Source organism: Orbicella faveolata, unplaced genomic scaffold (genome assembly GCF_042242905.1).
Source record: "Orbicella faveolata isolate gen_17 unplaced genomic scaffold, um_ofav_v1 contig_13, whole genome shotgun sequence".
Taxonomy (NCBI): Eukaryota; Metazoa; Cnidaria; class Anthozoa; order Scleractinia; family Merulinidae; genus Orbicella; species Orbicella faveolata.
Genome location: NW_028301540.1, coordinates 16,600,751 through 16,622,500, shown reverse-complemented (window position 1 = coordinate 16,622,500; position 21,750 = coordinate 16,600,751). Strand labels below are relative to the sequence as shown.

The 21,750-nt window shown below is 41.5% G+C and overlaps 3 pseudogenes; 1 reads left to right on the top strand and 2 right to left on the bottom strand.

Moving 5' to 3' along the window:
• LOC149115324 (uncharacterized) overlaps window positions 1-562 on the bottom strand; it is a 1,121-nt pseudogene extending 559 nt beyond the window's left edge.
• A 3,028-nt stretch (window positions 563-3,590) lies between these two features.
• LOC110047738 (uncharacterized) lies at window positions 3,591-6,703 on the top strand (annotated as a pseudogene).
• Window positions 6,704-18,750: 12,047 nt separating this feature from the next.
• Window positions 18,751-20,174, bottom strand: LOC149115323 (uncharacterized; annotated as a pseudogene).
• Between the last annotated feature and the right edge of the window lie 1,576 nt (window positions 20,175-21,750).

Here is a 21,750-nt window from a genome sequence, read left to right as displayed (position 1 = left end):
TTGTTTTAGGGTCCCATTAAGATCTTTTTCAGTGGAAGGCATTTCATTAAGACTGGTACTGGTGGCTCCTAAGATAGTGGTTTTGTTAGTACCTGTTTCAGGAATATCGTTTGCTGTTTCAGGTGTTTTGCCGGGCTCCGAAGACACTGAAAAAGACTCTTTTTCTGGGACAGATTTCTTCTCTTTTCGCTGTCGTAGATAAGGCCTTTTGGTAGGGGGAGGCCGCTTTCGTGGTGAAGTTTGTTTCCAAGCAAATATCGACAGAACTGCACTTGTCTTCAGAGACATTCATCCACCAAGATCCTTTGATATGTCACTAAGTCTGAAATATAACGAACACACTTTTGATGCCCCGGAGATGCAAAAAAATCTACCAACATCTCTACGTATAGCGTGTATCCATCGTTTCTTCATTTCCTCTTCGTCTGGAAACTTAAAGAATCCAATTTGTTCTCCTTTTGGTCCCACACACCCTCTTTGTGTGCACAATGGTACGCAACAGTGAATGTTTGACTTCGATGCCATGTTTCTTGCGGTGCCTCCTAAGCCTTGTTTAGGTGAACCCGGCTCAGGTCTCAACGGCGCGTCTGCCATTTATGAATAAGGCGTATTCATCCGCAAAATGTTGCAGGAAACGTACCTAAAAGCCGTTGTTCCCGTCAATACTGCTCCATATTTCCTTCCATAAAGTGCCCAAGCTTTCTGCTTTCAGCCAGGCTAAGTACAAGCATTTCAATCTGTCTTATCGGCAACCGTGCTGTGGTTGACATTTGAGACTCAGGAAAAGTGTCACACAACCGTACGACCAACCCAGTGACGCTTTCACTGCTCTTGAGTAAATGTGCAAATGTTGAACATTTCGTAACTTACAGAAACCAATTAAAAGTTAAAAGTAGCGACAGTAGATTGGGATGCGCTTTTAAAAGTTTTCCAATCATGGAGTAATTATTTCTTGTATTTGAATGGCTTTTAGTTGTAGCTACAGTGCGCTATTGAACAATCCTAGCCCCTACGGGCTGTCAAGTGATTATCCGTCCCAACTTGAATGTGTTGCTGTCAAGGACTGCAGGAAAGATGTGAGTGGGCACTTGAGTAGTCTTAAACTCAGCGCTGATGAAGGCGTAGAAACGGAAATGAACTTGCTGTTAGCTAGAGCCGGTAAGTAGCTTGTTAGAAACAAATAGCCTTTATGCGATGTCATGAATGCATTTACGTGTGGAGATAATTTCCACTAAAGTTATAAGAAACTGTTTTCAGGGATTTTCTCAAGGGAAGAAATACATTATGACCTGAACATTTGTCCATGCCATAGAGCGGACTTCGGTATCTGCTGGAGGACAAGAAAAGCCCTTTGTACAGTCCCTGCAGAATTAGCAGTCCATAAATCCAAGAATGCCAGGGGAAGTCATCGTGTAGATAGCGGGCAATCTGAGTATATTTTTAAAAACAGCGACACACTTATTCCAGTTGGATCACGTAAGTTAAACATAGACACATTTTAGAATAAATATTAGCGAAAACTTAATTAAATGACGTTTCATTTCTACATTGCAAAATTATGAAATTTATCTTGAGAACCTAGTGATCAATGTCATGCATATTTTTCACCCGTGTGGAGGGTATCCAAAGCTAATCTCATTAAAGTAATTGGTTAATAGAGACAACGGGAAGTTCAGCTTATCTGTAAATATTCTGTGACGAGAGCTTGGTGGGATAATAGCTATTTCAAAGCTACTGTGACAAAGACCCTGTGGCAGAGGCTACCCTAGTAATCAACATCGTACGAGCTGTCAAGATTAATTCCTCGCTATCTGCGATTCCAGGTGATTTCGGGAATGCATCTTGCTTTGTCTCTTCACTTTCAAGATCACCTCACATGAATGTCTTAGACCAATTTCAATATGGTAAGACTCTTACTTGGCTCCGAGGCTTAGGAGAAAAGAACAAAAGAAATCACGGGGAGGTTGAAGGATTAATACTCAATTTCTTTTGTTTTATTCCCCTCAGAGCCAAGCTAGAATTTTAATATATCGGAATTGACCTGAACCATCTTTATTTTCTTTATTTCTTTATTTTTTTTTATTTTCTTAATAAAGTTCTCACTCACTCATTTATTTTAATCTATTTATTGTGCTGTTTTTAGTGATTTGTAAACAGTGCAACAATGTTTTGAGCAAGCAGGCCCTGTTGAACCAGATGTGGGAGTCTGCTGCAGCCCCGCCCACGCCCACGCCTGTCACTGAGGCTCCTTTGGAGGTTGAGTCATGTGAACTTGAGGGGGTAAGTAGAAAATGACAATTGTTGATAGTGTACTCCCCAGGGCGCCTTCCTAGGTTAGCTTCTTATGAAGATGTTAAAAGATCCTCTGAAATCTTCACGTAATTTTATATTGTTGATCGCTGAGTTGTACAAATTGGGTCTAGGGGTGGTGGGGGCGGAATGAGGTGGAACTTTCATAATAAGGTGATGGGGTTTAAGGCAACGATAAATTTCTTGTTATGGCGGTTTCTCTTAAGATGTTATAGTAGAAAATGACAATGGTACTTTTTAAGGTATATTGAGCCGGAAAATGAAACAGGAACTGCGTTTGTCACAAACTAAGAATTATTTGTAGCCTCCCATGCAGGCGCTTGTTGGGATCGTCACTCATTCCTCCCCAACGCGAAACGCGTCATGAGATTAGACATATGATCACGATGTGAAGGGCCCAAAGAGCATCAGTATTGGAGGTGAATCGTTTAGGGGTTCTCTTGACTCCACACCGATTAATATCCATAGAACAGATATTTGGAACAAACTGATATTGATCATTAACTGACTTTATTATATGGCTAGCTCTGTTAGCAGCCAAGGTGAACCAAATCCTGCGTTGTGATTGGCCACCCGAGTTTAGAACAAGGAGCTATCTTAGAACATGGAGCTAAAAAAAGAATAAATAATAATAATAATAATAATCATAATCATAATCATAACCATAACAATAACAATAATAATAATAACAATAATAAAAAGAATGAGGCCAATATCCAGCCATCTTGACTGAACAAGCTTGGTCAATGACCCATATGTATATCTTCTACCTTGTAGGAGCACATGGAAACAGGCACTTCAAGTGCGCAAATGACTGACAGTAACGTTTCATCCAACAGCCTCGAAACTAAACTGAGGAGTCTTAAAATACCGTCCAGTTGGCGGGATGATGAGACATTTCTCAGTCCCGATGCTGGGAGCCTTGTCTCAAGTACAAGCGACGAGGCACCAGCTGCTAAGCCAGCCACGTCTCACTCAGTATATTCCAAAAAACTGAATGAGTATGAACAAACGTTGCACCAATGACTTAACCTTGGATGGAATGGGATAAAGTTAGTGACAGCACCAAGCGAAGATACACTAAACCAACTGTAGAGATCGTTTCTTCAGTCCTTCATACTCTCTGTCCTAATGACCCAGGTTCTCTTTGGCAAGCAATAGTCTCGTCCCCAGCCATAAACAAAGCTCTTGAATGAGATGACTTACTACAAACGGCCAAGGATTATCTCCAGGCCCTAACCGAGGCGTACAACCAAGCTCATGGTTGGGACACAAGAAGGCAGATCCTGTCTATCATGTGTGGTGTTGCCAGCTTCAAGGATGTCTCAGGCCTCATACCTGGGCTGACAAGATATTGCTTTACTTTGGCCAGCCTGCATTGCCTGCAGTGTGGACGTGGTGCTCCGTTGATGCACCAGCCCTTGCCAAGAATAAGGGTTGATCAACAACAACTTGACCATTTCCTATCATTCATAACGAGCCCCCATTTGGTACAAGATCTGCCCTTTGGACAGAAAACCCTGAAGCTCTCGTCTGGCCAGCTGATAGAGATACCAAACATCATCCGAACAATGATACCGTAGAGAATAGCGCGCCAGTATAGCCATTACTGTGAGGAGACAAACTTCAAACCATTTAGCAAACGAACCATGCTGCATGTACTGGCAGAATGCAAAGCATCTGTCGGAAGTCTCTTCAGGGGCTCGATTATTTCGCTGCAGATGGTGTGCGTGCATTTGAAGATCTTGACAATTTAGTTTGCCAACTAGGTGATCTTGGTCTGGGGAATGAGTGGCAAGTGCAGCAAGTCGAGCTGCTAAAAGCAGCCAAATCATACATTAAAGGAGACTTCAAGGTAACGCGCTTTGTAAACGTAACGTTGGCTTTGCGAAGAGATGTTAATTCCAGTATGTTGAAAACAAGGAAGTCTTTCTCCCCAATTCGAAAATGGGAAACAAATTATTGCAACAGGTTGACTAGCTCTATATAGACATATATAGACATATTGGCATCATTTTTTTTGTTGTTTACACTTAGCCATGATAAAATAGATACAATAGATTTGAAGAAAATTGATTAATTATCTTTGAAATCCAGCTTCCTATTTCTGCATAGTAATTTTGTGGGCCGCAAGCCACTCATTAGATACTCACGACATCTCTCCAATGTCCTGATAGGTTCATGTGAGCAACTCATCTCTGGTAGCAAGTCACTGCAGTGTTTTTGCCCTCAGCGACACTACCAATCCTGACCTACAACAGCAGTGCAACCACAGCCATGACCAGATGCATGAACAGTGCGAAAGTTTACACTTGACTCTGCACAGCATCACAGAGGCAGTTAAAGAGGCATCTTTTGTAACAGAGGATGACAGAGATGAAGCTGAGTACCTTGCAAACTCCACCACCCTTTCTATCAAGTCATGGATATGTCACTTGCTGAGATCAGTCCACCAAGATCAGGCTCGCTTGGATATCATTGACACTCTCGATCCTGAGGCAGTTTTAATCGTGAATGACTGGGTGATGAAATTTTTGCCTCAAAGATACAGAGAGTCACAAACGGAATGGTTTGGTAAGCGTGGCTTATCATGGCACATTTCTGTTGTGTACCAACGGAAAGAGGGAGAACTTCAGTGGCAAGGCTTCATCCATATAATCCAGTCCTGCAGGCAGGGAAGTTCCGCTGTGGCAGCAATCATGCACCATGTACTTACAACCCTAAAGCGCAAACACCCTGAAGTAAACAAAGCCTACTTCCGTCATGACAATGCGGACTGCTACCACTCCTCTCGCACATTACTAGCGTGCTGCGAGATGCCAGCCAGCACTGGAGTACAAGTGGTCCGCATTGACTTTAGCGATCCTCAAGGTGGGAAAGGGGCTGCAGATCGGTTGGCTGCAACCTGTAAAGGACACGTCATGGCTTTTATCAATGAAGGCCACGATGTTTGTACTGCTATGGACCTGAGGAACGCGTTGCTATCATATGGGGGATTGGGAGGAGTGCAAGTGGTGTCACTTAACACCATCAACAAAACACCAGATGATTCGCGAAGTATCTCAGGGATCACTAAGCTTAATAATTTTCAGAGTCAATTACCTGTTGGCGCGCATATTCCATGGAAAAACGTGGAAAAACAATTAAACGGGAAAAGCCATCATCTGGTAAGTATCCACATTGTATTTTAGAACTTCCCCAACACATAGACACAGACAGACCTGGTCGCACACTCAGCTATGGTAACGGTGCGTCCCATAGACTTGATAAGCAGAGTCTACGGGACGCACCAGTTACAAGTTTCCAAGTGCGCCAAGAAAACAAAATAATAAGTAAAAATGTACCTTTTGAAATAAACATTAAACTAAACCAACTAAGATAACATAACTACGATAAAATATCTAAACATGTATGACAATACCAAAGAATGTATACAAGTTGTTCAGATAAAAACACGCAATCGTGGTCTTGTTGAAATGCTAATTGTATTTGATAGAATCTCAAGTTGTCTCACGTGCGGCGACATTTGCTACTAGACTAGGAGTGGCCGGAAGCGCGGATCAACTGTCAAAGTGTAACAGCCCAAGTGATAGTGAATCGCTTGTGGAGGGAGTGCTGATTGCCCGTACACTTTTCCCTTATAGGCATTTGTGTTATTCTAATGAACTGATGTTGTTACACTGATATTATTTAGCTTTTTGAACGAAAAAATGGCCAAGTGTTTCTTTTGCAATTTAGTTAGACATTGCTCTTTCTTTATTTCTATGTCTAAGGTCCTGGATATGACTTGCTGGAAGCATCGTTCTCTGAAGGAGACTTCAGGTCATTTTCCAAAAAAAGTACGAAAACTGCAACCGCAACGTCAGTGCCAGTACCAACAAGTGTGACCGAAGAACCGTCTGCTGATGTTTCCACCATTGATAGTGGCCAAACAGCAGGGGTATATTCCTGCCCTCAAGACGGCTGTGTTCGTGTCTTTCAGAGGCTGTCTGCTTTGGAGAGGCACCTGTCTCTGGAGAAATGTATACAGTCTCTGGAGAGATATTCACTTATGGACTTAGCCAAAATGGGCTACAAGTCCCGGTTGGAGCAAGGCGTAGGCACGTTACCAACACTCAAAGCCACAACCAGGTTCTATTCAAGAAATGGACAGATTACTTCCTTTTCCTGGCACTCGTTGCGAGCACAAGATCTTTTACTTCTAAAGAAACTGACTGGGAGGAAGCGGTCCTGATAGATGCAGAAACACTAAAGGTGTGTGTCCACTTTTTAAAACTTACAATCTTATTTTTCAAAAATTGCTTAGTTAACTAGCATTCCTGCTTAGTTGTATTAATACAATTTAATCTCCACCCCCACCTTATAGTGGGTTCATCGTCATCATCACTGCCCCGCGACATAGCACCAGTAGGCGCATAAGGTCTTATCATTCTGTTTCCACTGCGCCCTATTGCTGGCTACCCCTTTCGTGATGTTCCAGTCATTCCAGGCTGCCTGCCGTCTCTCTTCCTCTACTATCCTCCTCCAGGTCATTTTAGGTCTTCCTCCTGTTTTCTATCTTCTGGTCCCCACCGTAACGCCACCCTGCAGTCACTGGGTCTATCTCCACGCAGTATATGTGCCATCCAAGTCCAACGCGGTCTTATTATTCTTTCGATAGTAGTGAGTTACAGAATGGAATCTCTTGTACGCCTTAGCTCATTACCTCGCCGATGATCATCGGCGAGATTTCGTGTTTGTTATTTCACAGACAGAATGACCTCGTCATGATCGACGAGATTTTTGGTCCTTTATCATATAGAGGAGACAGTTACCTCGTTTTAGGACCTTTATAATACAAACGGAATTACCTTAACGATGATCATCGGATTTCAAGACTAATAAAAAGAAGAAAAACCACTTTCGACATTGTATTCATGTTTCGTTCCTCATTGCCCTCTCTCGGTCGGTCATTCTTCGAAAAGATATTACCTACAAAGCGTACTTTATGGTAATGTTGACCACCGATAGAAATATATTTTTGTCGCTCCATTTACAGATGTGTTCCCTATCATACAAAGGATACCGTAGAGGTGTTCATGTTGAGGGAACACCTGACGATGCAATGATGGTGTCCGCCATTACGAATGTCCTGGCACTTCGCTTTTGCAGAGGCAACAAGTTCCATGCATTTTGCACAAACTTCCCCAAGGAAGGAGAGGTGAAGAACCTTGCACAGGTTAGGAATTCAAAACACTGCTTTGCAGCGTTGTAACTCCCACATAGATCTAGGCTACTTAATATCCTTTAATCCATGACTTCATCAATGGGAATTTATCATTTCATTTCTCAATAGGGTACAGCTATACGCTGTAAGACTTGTTTCCAGTTGGTGAAAGCACTTGCGGGTTGTCAAGAGAAAAAAAACACAGTTTAAGCAAGCAAGCAAGTGCTATCCACGGCTGGTTTTTTAATTTTAAAAAAACTTTTTGCACAAACTATTGCCCACCAAAACAACAATCATACTCAACCTAAAAGTCGGAAAAAAATTCATGCCCCAGAAAATTGTGCAACCCCCCTCCGCCCCTCCCCTCCCACAAAAAAAAGAATGGTCCATCCCTACTAAGATCAGGGTGCTTTTCATTCGACCAAAAATTCCGGTGTGAATTCCTTAAAATTTCTCCTGGGGAGAGTGGAACAGAATTTTTCGGTTGACTGCACCAGAGTGGAAAACAGTAAGTCCCTTTCATTCATAATTGTTGCCTCTAAAATTGAAAATGACTTACTCTTTTCCACTTTTGTTTGCTTGGAATTATTCAATGACCTCAAGGTTTAAATCGCCAGTATAAGAGCAAACATAACACTTTTAGGCCATAACAACAGGAACCTTATACTAACCACATCAGCAACGAAAACATCGCAAAACAAAGGGTTTAATAACTGGTACAATGACTCTGCACGCGCCATATATCTTTGTTCATTTCTTAGCCAACCTTTGCGAAACAACAACAAAAAACAAACAAGTACACTATGGGGCATATTTTTTTTGGAATTAAACGTTTTCTTCTGCGTATTTAGCTGTATCTAGTATTTATCAACAAGAGGTGGCAAGACTCTAAATTATTATATGGCTCTACCTCACAAGGACTGGGAACTACCAAATTCAGGAATTTGATCGGGCGAAATCGATATTGAAAGCGGTCTAGATTTTCCCATCTAGACCGGGATATAGACCGTTTACATTTTGTGGTGAAAAAGTTCCAAAGTAAAATGCAAAAATATTGACTATTTTCTTCCAACAGTATTTATTTATGGAAGTTGCTTCAGTAAATCCTGAATTTGGTGCGACTGTCGCACGACGTCTGAGTCAAAGTCGTGTTTCTGCCGTGCTACAGTCGAACCTAATTGCAATTACGTTCGGCACGGCAGAAGCACAACATCTGAACTGGGCCGAAGTTTCTTTGTGCCTATCGCAATTAACCCTGGTAACTAACTAACTTGCTCTTCAATGAAACTAAGGCACTAGTTAACAAATATTAGATTATGAGCTCGAGATTTCTGCATGATATTTGACAAGAGTGCAGCCCAAGTTAGGCTCGATTACCAGCTGCTATTCGGGAAAGGAGACTGGACTCGAGAAAACGGCCGAAATCGAGCGTAAGCCCGAGTCAACTATCACGCATAGAAATCGAAAGTGAATTAATAGTATAATTGTTGGATAAGAGTCTACTAGTCGTTCAAAACGTTATCTAATTCATCTTCACAGACAATTGGAAAACACAAAGACACGGCTGCTATTTTGTTGACAACCACACACTGCTGGGCCACTTACTATCAACAACAGAATAGATAATGAGTAGCGTAGCTAGTAATAGAACGGCATTCGTGATAGTTGAGGTAATAGTTGATGAGGTCGAAGGCCAAATCAACTATCCCCTCATAGAAATTTAATTGCTTTAGTAGAATTCTAACTGAGATTTATTTCAAAGAACGGTTCCAATCAGTTCTCGACGTGTTATTCAACTTTGTGCCTTAGAAAGATCGCTCTGATTTGAAACTGAAGTTGTGCGTGCGCACCATTGTTTTTATCAATAATTTCAATATTTTTCAAGTCAAGAAACCATAAATGTTTTCTAATTAATGTCTTCCCAGGAATTTATTTATCCATTTGCAACGAAACGTTCCTTAAAGCTTTGCTAAAAAATAAAAAAACGTGGCCATTTCGTAGACAACCTCCGGCCACTGCACTGTAATGGCTGATAGTATACGAGCAGCTCAGCCAATCAGATTGCAGCATTTGCATTAGTATACTAGTAGAATTCTACTAAAAGTTATTAGTATAAAGCTACTAGCTTTCTATCACGAATGCTGTTCAATTACTGACTACGCTACTCACTATCTATTCTGTAATGTAATTGTTAAATAGTCGTTATTCCTTGCCGACGCCTCCTTTGTAACTGAAGGTTTAAAATAAGCTTTTTTGAAGCTTGTTTATTTATACGTTTTTATCCTTCTTCTTGTAAATGCAGGCAAAAGTTGAACACCTCTATTTCCTAGCTCCCACCAATCTGAAGGCAAAGGCATTATCAATCTTAAAAGACGCAAGAGTCGAAGTTGTGTAAGTACATCATGCTTATTGAGTTGTTATTTTTTCAGGCATTTTCTTGACCCTATTGCAGTATTAGCCAGAGAAAACAAGAGAACATGTTTCACACGACCAAGATGGCGACTTGTTTATTGCACGTGGTCCCAGCATGCATTGGGACACTAAACAGTTATGTGATAATCTTACATCTCGTCCCAAAAAATGTAAGACAACGGGTGGGAGGGAAGACAGCAACAACAAATCAACAAAATGTTCAAAGTACGAGAAAGTTCAGTCTTCCAAACATTCTAGCCTGACATTGCACCTTAATGTCCAGAGTTCAACAATATTTCAAGGCCATTCTAAAGGTTTCAAACACAATGTCCTAGATTGACTAATGTTCAATGTCTATAAATCCAGGCGCTCTGATGTCCTCACAACTCTTCCTGAACGAGTAGTACATGGGCTATGTGAAGACTCTGCAGCAGGGGCTGTCTCTGGGGTAGTCAACATCGCTGGTCCTGCCGTTGGTTTCTGTGGTGTCTGCGGTGATTGCTGTGATGGTGGTATTGGTGATGGCAGGGTTGGATTGGGGGCAGTAGTTTCTGAAGGCAGATCTTCTGTGGAATATTCCGTCACAGGGTGTTTGGTTGCGACCAACGAGGCAGAGCGGTTTCATTGGAGTGTTCCCTTGTTAGTACCCTCGAGATAGGGGGGAGGTTGTATGGTTTTCCCTAGAGTAAGGCCATGGCGATCTTGATCTCTTACCCACACATGGTCACCAGGATGGAGCGTTGGAAGTTCAACAGCACCATGCCGCTTGTCAAAGTTGAGCTGCTGGTCCAATATATAAGATCTTTCTTTCATTTCCACTGTCTGGTGTTCTTTGGACTTTACATTAGGTACAAATTGTTTGGGTGGATGGGCAGTTGTGTTCGCAGGCGACGCCCCATTAGTAATTCATTCGGCGAAAGGTCATTCTGTAGGAGGGTTGACCTGTAAGTCAGAAGGGCATTGTAGATATCATGTGGAGTTAGCTGTAAGGACTGCTCTTTCAACTTCGCCATTTGCTTGGAGGTATCTTGGTGAACTTGTGGTGTGTACAAAGCCACATTTGGTTGCAAACTCGCGAAAGGAATCTGCACTGCACTGGGGCCCATTGTCAGCTATTGCCAGGTCTGGAATGCCGTGGATGGCAAAGAGTTCCTCGAGTGCTTGAATAACAACTGCGAATGTTTCAATGCGAAGTTCCTTAATTTCAAACCATCTGGAGTAATAGTCTATGACAATGAAGCAAACTTTCCTGTTCAACTCAAACAGATCGGTTGCAATCTTTTTCCATGGACGAGGTGGAAAAGAGGCTGACATAAAAGATTCTTTGGGCGTTGATCGATCTTTGGTACGAGTGACGCACTGGGCCACGAGGTCCTCTGTTTGCTTTGATAGCCCTGGCCACCAGACTGATGCACGGGCCCTGGGATTACTAAGCGGTCATCATACGCGAGTAAGTCATCTACAACAGAGAGGAGGCCTCTACTCTCCCAGTATGGGTGAAGGAGTGGCTGATGAGGTATGTAGGCAGGACATCCTTGCAAGCAGTAAACTCTTACTTGGCTGCATCCTCATCCACCTTCTGTGCCTCTTGGATTTCTTGTAGTCTCATGGCTGTGGCAGGATGACTGGCTGTTGCCTGAGTTGCAAATGCTGCTACTTCTTCTGCAAACAACTCCTTTGCTTGCTCTGGGGTACCAACAGGTGCACGAGAGAGGGCATCAGCAGCAGCATGGTGTTTCAAAGGAACATACTGAACTTGATATGTGTATCGCTAAGTCTCAGACGGAAACTTAGGATGTGGTGAGGCATCTTTGAGAGCTCTGTAGAGTTCAGGAGCGCAGTAAGTGGCTTATGATCCGTCTCAAGAACAAAGGGTATCCCAAGCACATACAATCAGTGACAAAATTGTTGACACATTCACACTTTCAATCCCCTATTTCATCACTGTGATCCCTTTTTGCCCTCCTAGCTTGTCCTTTCAACCTCCCTCACCCCCAAACAATGTTGTGTGACAACTGCTGTGAACTTGAGCTACAAAGAAGCAACATTGAATGGGGGAGCGGGGTCTTTCCCACAGTTTACTGTGCGGCGAAAAGAGTCGTGTTATTTGGTGCACTAAAAGTACTATTGCAAGACAATGTGTCAACTAATCATGTCGCCGATTGTAGTCTGCGAACTTCTCACTGGCCCATGTGACTGCAAGGGCTTCTTTTTAGATGACTGCATAGCGTTTTTCTGTTTCACTTAAAGACCTGGATGCATCGCATATCGGGTGGTGTTCTCCATTTTCTTGGACCTGAGTGTGCACTGCACCGATTCTTGTACTGGAAACATCTGCCGAGATGACAGTAGGTCGATTTGGGTCATAGTGGGCTAGTATTTCTGAGGACAATAGAGTTACTTTAATCTGCTGAAAAGCCTGTTGTTGAGGCTCTTCCCGCACCCAGGAGCTGTCTTTGCACAAGAGCTGGCGAAGGGGCTCGCTGAGGTCAGCTACACTGGGCATGCACTTGCAAAGATGGTTTACCCGATTCCCATAAATGGTTGCAATCCATTAACATCAGAGGGTTCCAGGCATTGGGTGATGGTACTTGACTTGAGAGGGTCAGCGTGGAGCCCAGAACCATCAATGTTGTGAGCTAGGAACCTGATGGATGGTTTGGAAAATTCACACTTGTTATTGAGGGTTAGTCCAGCTTCCTGTAGGCAGTGAAGAACAGCTCTTAGGCGTCTGTCATGCAGTGATCGATCAGCGCCATGAACAAGAATATCGTCCATTTGACAGATTGTCCCTTCCAGGTCCTTGAAGATTCTAGACAAAGTTCGCTGGAAACTTTCTGGTGCGGAGCTGTGCGGAATGGTAGACCATTGAACAACAAAGGTTGTAAGCAGTCGGGACCCCTCATCAAGGGGTATCTGCCATAACCCACTATTGGCTTCAAGTTTGGAAAATATTTTGCAGTTTCCTAGCTTCGCAAGACTCTCATCGACAGAAGGCATGGAGTGAACTTCCAGCTGGACGGCTTGTTAAGCTCGGTCAGGTCAACACAGATTCGTATCTTGCTATTTGGTTTGACAACTAGGACAATTCCTGCACACCATTCAGTTGGAGCTGTCACAGGGGAGATGACACCTTGTTCAAGCATTGCCTCTATCTGACTTTTCACCTTTGGTAACAGGGGATGAGGGATTTTCCTCGGATTGTATAGGCAAAATGGCTTAGCATCAGCGCGAAGTGTTATATGGCATTCACTTTTTAGCCGGCCAAGGCCGATGAAGAGTGCTGGAAACTCTGCTTTAAAATCTGTTGGTCCAGAATTCACTTCCCCTACATCCTTCTCAGCACGCATTATGAGCCCCAGTTCAACACATGCATTTCTGCTGAGTAGTGAACATGTATGATTGTGTAAGACATGGACAGACTCAGTAATGTTGGTTTGACCGTATTTTAACGTCGCATGGAACTGACCTTTAACTGGCAGGCGGATATTCCCGGGCCCACGAAGGGTGTGAGATGTCTCCGTTAGGCTAATACTTCGAAGCCATTGGACACTGTCTCTGAGGACTGTTACAGCTGCTCCTGCGTCAAGTTTTAAGAGAGTATTATGGCCGGTCACTTCTGGGCTGTCCAATAATCCATGGAGGCGTGCGCTTTTGATTTCGCCAAGAAAGAATACTCGGCTTGGTTTAGCTTGCTGGTTCTGTGAAATGATTTGGATGAACTGCCTCTGGAGCTTCTTCAGTGCCTCCAATGTTTAGGTATGGCGTTTTATGGACTGTTTGCCGCTGCCATCATGTACTATTAGCCGGAGAAAACAAGAGAATGTGTTTCACATGACCAAGATGGCGACTCGTTTATTGACACCTAGCCCTACTTGCGACACACTTTAAATACCACACCCCGAGAATGTTAGTGTTGTAAGTCCTGACATGAACACATTTTCCATACCCATTGGTACTTTGTGGATCTGAGATGCCAAATCGCTCCACATGATATTTTGGGTGAAATCTGTTTGTCGTTTGAAGATGAAAAGGCTGAACGATATCCTGTTTCAGACCAAAATCGCGAAATCTGCGTTGATTCTCAGATGGTGACTCAACCATACCTTTTAGCTTACACATAACAAAGACCCCTCCGCTCACCCTTCTCCAGATACGCATGAAAGCAAACCCCCTATTTGCTTTGAAGAAATGCCTGACACTTGAAACTAATAAATATATAAGTTATGAATTTACATTGTGTGCTCTGATTAAGTCTTTTCAGATCGGGGGAGAAGGAGGGAAATTGCCTCGGCGACTTTCACCATGTATGAAATAATTTTAAGGAAGCAGGGGATTATGCAGGGAGAGCGTGCGCTGTTGTATTGCATTTATAAGATGTTTGTCTTATCTTAAGGCCTATCGATCTTTTAGACCAGCAAAAGATAGAACAAGAGGTAGGAAAAGCGATATATGGACTGGTGAAAAGAGAAACTGGTGATTTCAAAGCTTGGCAAAATACCTTGTCAAGCGAGGCAGAATATGAGCTGAAGCCAAATTAGTGAGGCGCTGAAGAGGACAGTCAACATCCAAGCAGTTCTCGTTTTGAAGGGAAACAAAGGCATAGGCATTGCCAGGTTACATTGGGCTAGCTTGCGAATATAAAGCAGGGTCTTAACGCTTTCGAATGGTTGCGTAAAAGACAACTATATATGCAGGCTAGCCTGGTGCCAAACGGCCGATCACAAGAGGCTGATAAACTAATAGACCAATTCCGTATTCTTGCTTTTGGACTGCAACGAGCTTGCAATAGAGGCGCATGTGGGGAATATCGTTAAAAAGAGATTCATGTCATTTGCATTAGCTTCAGCTGCAAGCCAGTTCCAGTCCAACCCAAGAATACGAAAACGGTCTATCTTGTGTCGTTGCACAGTTCAATGCTTTGCAAGAAAGTGAAAATGTCAAATTATGACATCATATTTGATGACGTTAATAAGGATTTTAATTTCTGCTGCTGTATTGAACAATAAGTATCAACCTAGCAATCTAAGATATTTAAATTTAATGCTAATTCACTAACACAGGTAGGTGATACCTCAAAGCATTAAACATAATGTTGAAAGTGGTTCAATTTATGCCATAAAGCTGCCAGAGCATATCAAAGTTGACGTTCAGGCATGTACAGCTCTTAGTTTTAAGACACAGATCAATTAAAGATGGCTTTGCCGGCCCAAAAAGTTTCCGGGGCCCTCAAGAAATGGGCCCTGGACCCCCTATAGAGTCATAAATACTGCAGACTTCTCAGTTGCTCCTTTTTTCCTGTTCAAGCATCAATGCCAAGGAGTATGCATGTGTTGACCACACTCAATTTTACTTCATCCTACAAGTAACATAAAACATCTCATTAAATAAGATAAGTTATGTTTGTGTATGAATCAGCAAATTCTGTGTATGATATCAATCAGCGAATTTTACACTGGAGTTATTATTTTGTTTCTTATCATTCCAATTTATACTGTGACCTTTGAAATCGGACTGTAGCTGCTCATGTTGACCGGCCAGAGTAAGGCTCAGCCATGTCTCGTTTCTGACTGGTCAAGATATTTACGAAAAAATCAAGTACATGTAATGTTAGCCTAATTAAACCCACAAATATAATTTGTTTGTTCCAGTCATTGCTAGACCGTTTAGAGCAAAATTTACTTGGCTGAGGAAATCAGACCTGGGTTTTTTTCTGCCCTGAGTAGAGTACAGATTACATCAAAACGTGGTAAAAACAAAAAAGTATTCACATAAGCCATTACCAGAGTGTGTCACAGAATCTGTAAATTTTTTCAGCCAAGTGAGTCACTGTTGTTCTTACCACATTTTGTTGCCTTCTGGGATCTATTACTGAACAGATGCATGGCAACATGGAATCTATCTGCCTTGTAATACATAACAAAGAAACAAAAACAAATGTTTATGACATCATCTGTACCTTTGTCCACCAATAGAGCATAAGTGCATGTAAGAAACAATCAAATTGTGCCTGCAAATAACTTGACTAATTATTTAAACATTGTTTGATAGGAGTTTGATTTATTGTGCATGAATATTACAGTGTAGAAGATAATGAACATTGATTATTTACTGCCACAGATTTTGAGTTTAGTTCTTCTACATCCTCTGACATTCAGTGCCTTCCAATCAGAGATGCAAAGTTTTTGTCACACAGCAGCTACAGATGTAGATGTAAGATCTGTTTGATTGATGAATATTCAGGGCTTAAAATAATGGCCGGTCAATGGGAAATGTCTGGCCAGAATGGTGACTTGACAGGCCAATAACTTCACTCGCCGGTCATGTTGACCAGTCATGCCATGTTGAGATGGTCAAGTTGTTCATTCTTGAATTAACAATCAAATCCCCAACTGTAAATCTGAGAGTTTTAATCTCTTTTTTATTATGACCTCTCACAAAAACATACACCAACGCATATCTGTTTGAACAGCCATTCGCTTGCTGTTTGTCATGCGTTCAAGATCAATAGAAATGCCATTTGAACGAGTGGGGTTAAATCAGTTCAGAAAAATATTAAGCCAATTTTTAAACGGTCTATGACTTGGGCAAGTGAAAATAGAAGCTCAGTGGCCCGGTGGGCAAGTGAAATTATGATGTAGCCTCAGTAGTCTTGTGAGTCTGACTAAAAATATCAGCTTGGTAAATGATAATTTCCAGTCATTCCATTTCAAAACTTAAGACCTAAAGATTAGTTAACTATTAGGTTGAAAGGAAGAATTAGTTAGGAATCTGAGCGTACTTCGTTTGCATTTGTCCTCTGATTTCCTACTGGCCACCACATTGGCAACTAATATTTAAGTAGGGGCAAGTGAAAACTGAAATTGACTGGCCCACTGGGCAAGTGACTTACAATTTTTTCCTGCCCTCCTACTAATGAACAGATGCATGGCACATGAAACCTACATGTATTTGGTAAGAGCCCAATTTCATACCAGTAAAATGTACAGCTGTAACATGGCTCTAAAGTGCTGTCTGGTCATCCCAGGGTAAGATAATCAATTGAAATTGATCCATAGATTGATGTAAATCAATAAATTGGAATTAATGCAAGTGTTATCAGTGTTATCAATCAATTGAAAGGAAATTCATACTCACATGCTAGAGAAGTTTCAAGTAATCAATTTGATTTTACCACATTTATCAGTCGTTAGAGATCAATTGAAAGTTGGTCTCTCTTTGTTAGTTTACATAAACTGTAGAAAAACTGTGTCCCTCAAAAACGTGTGATTGAAACTTTTTTATGTAGATTTCAAAGGCACTACCAAAGACCCCCAAAACATAGTCCCCAATACATGTATGCCAGCAAAATATTCTGTTTACAAGATACAATGTTTTGTTTTTATGCAACTGTATTCATGATTTCATATTTCCCTTTATATCTTTTGTTCATTTCTTTCTTATTAAATGTTGCTTAAAAGATAAGCTAGTATCAGCAAAATCAATAATGCTTATTGAAAATTTGATCACAATCGATTACTCATGACAAATTCTTTCATTGATTTCTGATATCATTGACTAATTTCTATTGTTATCAAATAATCGATTGACTATACTATGACATCCAAGACAAGTAGATTTTCCTGCCTGGGCAAGTTGCTCTTCCTTTTCTTCAAGTCCTGTGTAGTTTTCATGACAGTTTGAGGTACATGTATACCTCTTTATAAAGTAACTAAGTTTTTTTTTGTGAAAGAAAACTCCACAACATTTAACTTACTATCAGTAACAGTGGGTGCAATGTCCATGTACAGTTGTGTACAACAGCATATTGTAACTTGCATGTAGGTACCATTGTAGACACTTCAGAATACTTACACTAGCATGAGAAATTTCTCTGCTGAAGCTGGCACACTACATTTTAGCTTACTAACATTCACATCAGAGGGCAACATAACCTTACAAGAGCATGCATCAGAAGGAATCATAAGGTGCATATAAGCCAATAACAAATGCTGCAAGCACTTACTCAGTTATCGAGAGCAGATAATAACAGATAATAAGCTCTTTATGCACGGCAGGTAAACATCACCAAAGTCGATTCCACAAGCAATGTAACTTCTCCTTGATAATGACATATTCACAACCAAAGGCAAAACGAAATGTATCTTGACGTTACTTTACTCTACTCGTTCAATTTATGCAAAAATTGCTTACCTGTTGTTGTTGTTGCCTGTAATCACTATCTTCAGCTTCTAGGTAATGGAAAACTTTGTCTTAAAACTGTGCACGGTGACGAAGTGAAGGTAGATTGGATTTTGGCCCGCTAAAACAGAGCTCGCATTTGATGTAAGTTCCAATGAACTGCCAAAACATGACGAGCTTTGCCCTCCGAAAAAAAATATGCAAATTAGGCTAAGAAGGAGAAATTCTCCTCCATGGCTTATCATTAACTGACAGAGAACACCGTATTTAACACGTTTACTACGCTCTTGGTGTCCCCTAGGAATTTCCAGTAATTACTTTTTTCGCACTTATCGGCGGTCAAATGCATGCCGAAAGAAACACGAACCAATTTAATTAAGTATCTCATGACATGAAAACAAATGGTTTCCAGACATCAACACGCGTGGCTGTAACTGTATGTTGCGAGGAGAAATTTGGTCACGTTTGTCTTCGCGGCGTTAGTGTCACTGGATAAAACTCTCATAAACCACGTATTATTTACTCTCTAAAAACACTTTTAATAATTTGTTAATGCCGCTGTTCCTCGGAGACATATACAACTAGTGGTATTAAAAGCATGTCGCTCTCTGATAAAAAAGAATATATATCTTTACAAGTTGAATTCTAAATAACCGGAAACAGTACTTTCATTGCTCATCGAAAAAACTTAATAGTAACGTGATGATTCTCTATTCGCAACACTAAACTGAAAGCACAGTTTTTGAAGAGAAACACAGATAATCCGTAAATATCACTATTCCAGCGGTAACATTTTCAATATGAGGTTCTTCATCTAAAAAGGAAAACGTGAACTAACGAGGGCACTATAAGACATATTTACAAAATTACTTCATACTGGCCTGTTTAACTATTTGAGAACGACTGAGTTTCTTTACTTCAATTGACAAATCTTTAAAGGACGCTAAGCAGTTCCTTTAACGAGGGACGCTGTTCAGGATCATCGTTTAAAGCCGATTTGGCCATCTTAATTGATCGAGCAGTTGCTGTGGGTAGCAAATCCAGTACAGCAAGAGCGATTCTTCCAAATAAAAATGTGTCTGATTTATAGCTTTGCATCCCAGTTCCACACACGATTTCGGGCGCAATATGAGGGTAGCGCTTCTGGTACTCCTCTCTTTTGGAAATTGTTACAGTCACCGCAGGCTTTGTATCAGACGCAAAGCGTGCTTTGCCAAAATCTATAATTACCGGGTTTACTGACCCGTTCTCTCGTTCCTCGAGCAGGACATTGTTCGCTTTCAAATCGTTGTGCAGGATACCGCACGAATGTATGTGCATGAGTGCTTCGATGATTTTTGTTAACACACCGAGCCAACCAGGTTTGTCCAGATAATTTTTTTTTCTAGTGGCACTGGACAAGGTCAGGCTTCTATGTTTTCGGCCATGAAACTTTGTAATAAGCCGAAGCAGCTCGCTCTTAGTTATTACACCAAATAGCAAAGGCACGCCACTGTGATCTCCGAGGTAGCTGATCATTCTCGCTTCCTGGCGTACTTCTTTTTTGAGGTCGTTAGTGCTCCACTTTTTCACAGACTTGAACTCTTTTACAGCCACAAGCAGATCTCGGTAATAAGCGAGATAACAGTTTCCAAATGTTCCTGATCCAAGAAATTTTTCTGTCCGCACGACTAACGAGGGATTGATCTCTTTAACGTGGTGTTGGACGTCGACTCGTCTTCGCGGCGGGTTGGCAGGTTCGCCATGTTTCTGCTCCGCTACTTCTCACACAGACGTTACTACTCGATCTTCTTTTCTACCAATAGTTCCCGAGTTACCGGCGATGGCTGCCGCTGTTTTCATGGTTTTTTCTTCAACCTTCTGCTCCGCTACTTCTCGCACAGACCTAACCACTTGTTCTTCCTTTTTGCCAATAGTTGCCGAGTTGCCGGCGATGGCTGCCGCTGCTTTCAAAGCTTTTTCTTGAGCCTTCTTTTGTCTCCACCTTTTCTTTGCTTCTTTCTGAATTTTCTTCAACTTTTCTGGATCTTTGATCGTTTTCCGTTTGTTTCGAGCCATTAAGGATGAATACACTAAAAATTTACGAAGCAATAAGTGGAAGAACCGGTTATTTGCAAGATGAAAAACTATTCACAGCTATCGTTGAAAAATTGATTTCACGGGCGATCTTTCCAAAGTGAGAGACGGAAAGCGTTTGGCAAGCACGTGTAATGGATATTAAATGTATACGATTGGTGGAGCAAAAAGAACTCAGGAAGCAGCTATATTTGCCGGAAAACCATCCCCTATTTCACACACTATTCAGCTATTCACCAATTGATCATTGTTGAAAGAGCTTTGTTCCATCACAGCAAGCCTATGTGTAAATAAGTTAATGAAAAGCATGATGAAAAGCTATTACAAGGTTTTTAAGTCGCAGAGATTCTCACCATTCTTGCAAACATGGCTGTTTCTGTGGCTGTTTTTAAAACGCGCTACAATTTGTCCGTCCGAATTTAATACCACTACTGCGTTATTTCGACACAGAAAGGCAAAACATCATATCGATGCGCATTCGGTGACATTTCTGCCGTTTTACAATGGTCAGGAGGTCATACGGCTACCTTCAAGGATTAGAAGAGGGTGAAGGTCTTCAAGCTACAAACAGGGGATAAGTGGCATTGTGGACAGTATTAATTCCTGTCTACCGGTACATCCAAAGGCCGCCGGTAAGTATGCTTGCATTTACTTCCCCTCTGTTTCTCCAATCTTTACAACGGAATCGCAAAATTTCTGTGGCAATGGAGTGACTACGTTTTACTATCATTATCTTACTTCTCTTGACTGAGAAACTTCCAAACTAGCGAATAGGATTGAAGCGGTAAATTGTTTTGTTCTCAAGAACCAATGATGTTACCAGAGAAAATGATGAATATAGCGTTGTACAATATCTATATTTGTTTAAGGGAAATGGAGTCACGTTGAAAGGTACTATGTACTGGAAGAGTACGTCCAAATTTTGTTAGCTAACATGCCAAATGCATTTATAACAGCGGCAGAGAAAAGAGGCACCTACGTCCCCCCGTTTGGAGGGAAAAGTTCAATGTGTTCCAATACAGAGACCACGACCTGAATGATACTGTAACCTGCCCTCGGTCAACAAAGTGCCATTCCTTTAAACCTTAAGAAGACTTACCTGCGAAACAAGGAGGTAGAGGAAAGACACGAACCGCAAAATGCTAGAGAAGCACTAGAGGCAGCCAAAGAGAGAGCAAGACGTGGGACGGCCAACTTTTTGTCCAGTTCAAATGGTTGTCGGACCTGGTGAAGGAAGAGCAACCAGAGAGTTTGGGGTCGTCTGGTGGCATGAACTGTTTGCGAGCAATAACCACGGAAAGTTGACACTCAGATTTTATGTTTCGCAAGTGCAAGTTTGATTGAAAATACCTATCCAGAAAGGAGCAGTCTCCTTCTACCGGATTCCACACAATTTAAGATTAAGGGAACATTTGTCTGTCAAAAATAAAACTTTAAATATATACCAACAGCTCTCATACCTCATAAGTACTCTTGCTAACAACAGCCAACTTTGCATTGCTTTGCGACCTAAAAGAGTTGCCACATTATTAAAATGACTGAAATGGACACAAAATGTTAAATTA